Raw genomic sequence first — 6000 nt, 5'->3', positions numbered from 1 at the left:
AAACCAAACCAAACCAAACCAAACCAAACCAAACCAAACCAAACCAAACCAAACCAAAGAAAACAAAACAAATACAACCCTCAAGGCAACTACAACAGCAGCAACAACAGCGACAGCAACAACAAGAGAACAAAACACCCTAATCTCACTGCTCAAAGGAATAATTTGTTAAATTTTAATGTGTCTTCTCTAAGTATGTGTCTATGGATTTTAAAAAGCTTTCAATTGTACAGACATATTGAAACGATTTTTAGTAGTGTGTACTTTGAGTATGGTAGTTTGGGCTAGAGAGATGGCTCAGTGGGGAAGAGCAGTTGCTGCTGTTTCAGGGAGGTTGGCAGGGTACAAGTTCCTGTAGCTCTAGTTCCAGGGCTCTGGCGCCCTCTCCTGGCCTTCCTGGGCACCTGCACACATCTGTGCATACATGAAACTGGGTCAAAAAAATGTGTGTATTTTAAATCCTTTGGCTCTATCTTGTCGAGTTACTCTGGAGAAGAGTACACCAGGGAGGCTGATGGTACTTTGTTAACACTTAAGTTATTTTAAAGTCCTCTTTATCTAGTAGCAATGGGAGTCTATGAGAGCCCTCTAGTGGCTAACCTAAGTTTTGCAAAGATTTTCTTCTGTGAAATTAAATTTGACGTGTAAAATCTTCACAGAGAGCTATCTTGTTTGTTTAAAGGTCTTTTTTTCTCAGCCAGACTTGGTAGTGCACACCTTTAATCTAAGCTCTTGCGAGGGGGGGAAGGGTGGATCTCTGATTTTGTGGCCAGTCTGGTCTACCAGGTGTATGTCTTCCAGGACAGTCAGGGCTACACAAAGAAACTTTGTGTCCAAAAACCAAAGTAAGTGGAGACCTTTTCTTGTAGTTGGAGTAATAAGGTGCCACTTGCTCTCACTTCAAACTCTGATTTTGTAATGGGTAATGAAATATTTTCAATTTTGCTGTTGTGCCACATAAAAAACCAACCAACTAACCTTTTGTTAAACTAATACTTATTGATCACTTACTATGGTTTTACATAGTAATTTTTACACAGTAAGTGTAAAACTTACCTACACACATACACACACAGAGAGATACGCACACATAGATACACATACACACACATGCACACACGCACACACAGAGACACATATGTACATACATAAATACTAACATGCACACGCACACACATATACACATATGCACAGAGACACATGTACATACATAAACACTAACACACACACATGTGCTCTCTCGCGCGCACACACACACACACACACACACACCATATGTTGTGATAAGAGAACAGCTATCCTGGGTTGGTTCTTTCCTTCTATTGTACAGGTTCCATGATCAAACTCGGGTCATCAGGTTTGTCAGGGTGTATCTTTACCTGCTGTACCATCTCACAGGCCCAGTATCCATTTCTTCTTTTTAATTCATCTACTTCTTAATTGGCCTGTCTTGGAGGTGGTGTTCAAGACAGGGTTTCTAATAACCCTGCAGTAGTGTTCCTCGGTTCTTGGTACCCAAGCATTCAGGATAACCTATTAAAGTAGAATAATGTTTTCTGTAAGAAACAGGAAAAAAAGTTACAGACATGATGAAACATGCCTGTAATCATAGCATAGAGAGTCTGAGAAAGGAAGATTACCAGTTAGAAACCAGCCTGGCTTATGTAATGAGGCTCAATCTTGAAAAAAAGCAAGGAAAAGAAGATACATACAAAGCCATCAAAAGCCTCTCTTCCTGTTCTTTAAAAAAAAAAAATGGAACAGCTACATAGTATTAATAACAGAATTTCTTGTTTTCAAGACTCATTTTTGTTATTTTAAGTTATGTGTGTTCATGGATATGTGCACATGTGGGCAGATGCCTAAGAAGTCCAGAAGCATTCGAGCTCCCTGGAGCTGGGGTATAGGAGATTGTGAGTTTCCTGATAAAGGTTCTGGGAACTGAACTCAGATGCCCTGCAGGAACAGCAAGTGCTCTCAGGCCAGAGCCAGCTCTCAGAGTGTATTCTTTCTAAATCATGTTTTAACACATATGTTTTCAGTAAAAAGTTTAAAACTTGACAAACTGGTCTTTGTAGCAGTGTTCTGTTTGGTTAATGACAATACTTGTTCTTACTGCCTTTAGTTACAGGACTTAATGGTGGGGCTTTTTGGATTGTTTTCTCATTTTTCTATCTAGGACTCAATACTTTATTGTTATTAGTTTTCTCTAGGGACAAGACCCCTGAGAGTGGCCCATGCCCCAGTAGTTAGCCTTATACTTATGTGAACACAGGTGTGGATAGAAGATGGCATGAATTTGAGAGGAAGATATTGGAGGAACATGAGAGGAACTGAAGGCACGAGGGGTAGATATGATAAAAACGGATTGTACTTGTGTATGAAAAAAACCTAAAATGTAAAAATGTGGGCTTTTGAAGAAATGGTTTCACTGAAGTTGAAGGCCCAGAAGTGGGACTTTGAACATGTTCTGGTAGCTAAACAGCTGATTTTTAAAAAATAATTTTTTTTTTTGTTTTTCGAGACAGGGTTTCTCTGTGTAGCCCTGGCTGTCCTGGAACTCACTCTGTAGACCAGGCTGGCCTCGAACTCAGAAATCCTCCTGCCTCTGCCTCCCAAGTGCTGGGATTAAAGGTGTGCGCCACCACCGCCCGGCACAACAAGTGATCTTAACCACTGAGTCATCTCTTCAGCTCCAGCATTTACAGAGTTAACAGTTGATAGGGGAGAAAGATGTTCTTCACTGGTGTAGCCGCCACCACCACCAGGCAAAAAATAATTTCTTTACTTGAGACTGGATTTTGCTGTTTTGCCAGCACTAGTCTCACATTCCTGAGCTTGTGCAATCTTCTGGCTGATACTCAGTCTACCTGAGTACCCAAGGCTGCAGGTGCACCATGGTGCCTGGCTTTCAGCAGAGTGTCTAGTTCTAGAAGGAGCAGTACGTGGCACTCACTCTGCTGAACAAAGAGGTTCTGACTCAATGTTGAGCAGTATCAATGTCTCTTCTGTTGGAAAAGCTCACTCTGTCTAAGGACAGCAGGTGAGTGTGGCAGCACAGAAGGTTGGACTCTGCTGTCTGCCCACTCCCTACACCAGATTCCTGATGTCTTCTGCACAGTGTCTTCCTTTCCTAATGGGTCCTGGAACACTGCAGTCTTGGCAATCTCTCTCTCTCTCTCTCTCTCTCTCTCTCTCTCTCTCTCTCTCTCCCTCTCTCCCTCCCTCCCTCCCTCCCTCCCCCTCTCCCCCCCCCCTCCCTCTCTCTGATTTAGTGCTATTTGATCAGTATGTATTTTTTAGTGTCCTCATGGGTGCTGTCTGGGCAACCATCTCAGATTTCAGTAAACACACACACACACACACACACACACTGAAATCCTGAAATCATGGAGCATTTAACTTATTTTAAGTCCTTTTTTGAGGGGTGGAGGGTTGGGACAGAGTTTTTCTGTATAGTCCTGGCTGTCCTGGAATCCACTCTATAGACCAGGCTGGCCTTAAATTCATAAAGATCTGCCTGCCTCTGTCTCCTAAGTGCTGGGATTAAAGGCATGTGCCACCACAGCCCAGCATGGCTTTAAGTCTTTTTTTCAAGACACTTGCTTGCATCATGAATTTTTACTTTCATAATTCTAAAAGTATGTGTATGTGAAGTTTTTGCACCACCAAATATTTTAAATCCACCAGGGAAATTTGTTGTTTAAAAATAGATCTTATTAAAGGTACTGGAACTATGGAACTTCCTCAGTTAATAGATACAAGCAAGATGACCTGTGTTTGAGCCTCAAGACCTATGGGGGAAAAAGAGAAAGAAAAGAAAAAGAAAAGAAAGAAGAGCAATTTGTAGGCAAATGGATGGAACTAGAAATTATCATCCTGAATGAGGTAACACAAGAGAATACACATGGTATGTTCTCACTGATAAGTGGATATTAGGCAAAAAGCTTGAAATACCCAAGATACAATTCACAGACCGTATGAAGCTCAAGAAGAAGGAAGACCAAAGTGTGGGTGCTTCAGTCCTACTTAGATGTGGAACAAAATAATCATTGGAGGTAGAGAGAGGGAGGGACTTGGAAGGGAGACAGGAGGGGAAAGGAAAAAGTGGGGGCAGGAGCAGGTGTGTGTGTGGGGGATGTACAGAAGGTCAGGAAATTGAACAGAGGTGTGTAGCAATGATGGATGGGGAACGGGGGTAGCCACCAGAAAATCCCAGATCCAGGAAAGCAAGAGGCTCCCAGGACCCAATGGGAATGACATTAGCTGAAATACACCACAAAGGGGAGAGAGAACCAGTAGAGGCCATATTCAGAGGTTAGGCATGGCCCCTGGTTGAGGGATGGGGCCACCCACTCATCTCAAAAATATTAACCCAGAATTGCTCCTGTCTAAAGGAAATACAGGTACAAAGAATGAAGCAGAGACTGAAGGAAAGGCCATCCAGAGACTGCCCCTGGGGATTCATCCCACATGCAGACACCAAATTCAGGTCCTATTGCTGATGCCAAGGAGTGTTTGCTGATGGGAACCTGATATGGCTGTCTCCTGAGAGGTTCTGCCAGATCCTGACCAATACAGATGCGGATGCTTGCGGCCAACCATCGGACTGAACATGGTAACCCCAATGAAGGAGTTAGGGGAAGGACTGAAGGAGCTGAAAGGGTTTGGAACCCCATAGGAAGAACAACATCAACCAACCAGACCCCTCAGAGCACCCAGGGACTAAACCATCAATCAAAGATGACCCACTGCTCTAGCTGCTTATGTAGCAGAGGGTGGCCTTATCTGGCATCGATGGGAGGAGAGGCCCTTGCGCCTTCCTATAGAGGCTCGATGACCCAGCGTAGGAGAACGCTAGGGCAGTGAGGCGGGAGTGGGTGGATAAACACCCTTACAGATGCAGGAGGGAGGGAAATGGGATAGGGGGTTTCCAGAGGGGAAACTGGGAAGGGGGCGAACATTTGAAATGTAAATAAATAAAATATCCAATTAAAAAAAAGAAAAGAAAAGGCTGACCTGGGCTGAGGAAATGGCTCAGTGGTTAAGAGAACGTACAGAACCTACATCAAGCAGCTCACAGTCCCGTAACTCCAACACTACGAGGGCCGATGCAGAGACACAATCAGTACCTGGCGCTAAGCGGCCAACCTCGATAGCCTGCATGTTGAACTTCCAGGCCAATGAGAACAGAAAACAAAAAGCCAGAAAGTGAATGGTGTCCAAGTAGCAGCACTCGCTGCTGTCCTCTGGTGTTTCCATGTTCCACACACTCACAGTCATGCGGTCCCACTCTTGCACAAACACATCATGTGTGTACCTACCCCACACAGGAGGAACTTGATTTGTTCTCTTAGAGCAGTGGGTTGATAGACACCTTGTGCTTTCACATACTTGGTTTCCTAAAGAGATGCGTATTTTTAGCGTATGAAAAAAAGTGTCACAGAAACATGGCAGATTTTAGTTAAGTCTGTCACGTGATTGGCTCGTGGGAAGTCAAGGTTAGATCAGTCCATCCTCCATCTCATAGTTCTCTTCAGTGCTTTTTAAAAAAACCACCTATACGGGGGCTGGAGAGATGGCTCAGTGGTTAAGAGCACTGACTGCACTTCCAGAGGTCCTGAGTTCAAATCCCAGCAACCACATGATGGCTCAAAACCATCTGTAATGAGATCTGATGCCCTCTTCTGATGTGTCTGAAGATAGCTACAGTATATTCATATGTAATAAATAAATAAATCTTTAAAAAAAAAAAAAAAAAACACCTATACAATGGTAAAGTCACTAGAGGGCGCTAGGAGCACACTGATTTGCCCAACGTTCTCCGCATGCTCTGTTAGATGCCAGCAAAAGTTCTGGCATCTAGTCAGTCATACACAGCACTAACTGAGTGGCCTCTAGTTTGGCTGGCCAATTTCAAGTGTAAATGGTAGAATAGTATTTAATACAGCTGTTTCCTTCTTCACACACACACACACACACACACACACACACACACAC

Source organism: Grammomys surdaster, unplaced genomic scaffold, assembly GCF_004785775.1.
Source record: "Grammomys surdaster isolate TR1022 unplaced genomic scaffold, NIH_TR_1.0 62, whole genome shotgun sequence".
Taxonomy (NCBI): domain Eukaryota; kingdom Metazoa; phylum Chordata; class Mammalia; order Rodentia; family Muridae; genus Grammomys; species Grammomys surdaster.
Note: the sequence above shows the minus strand (reverse complement) of the source record.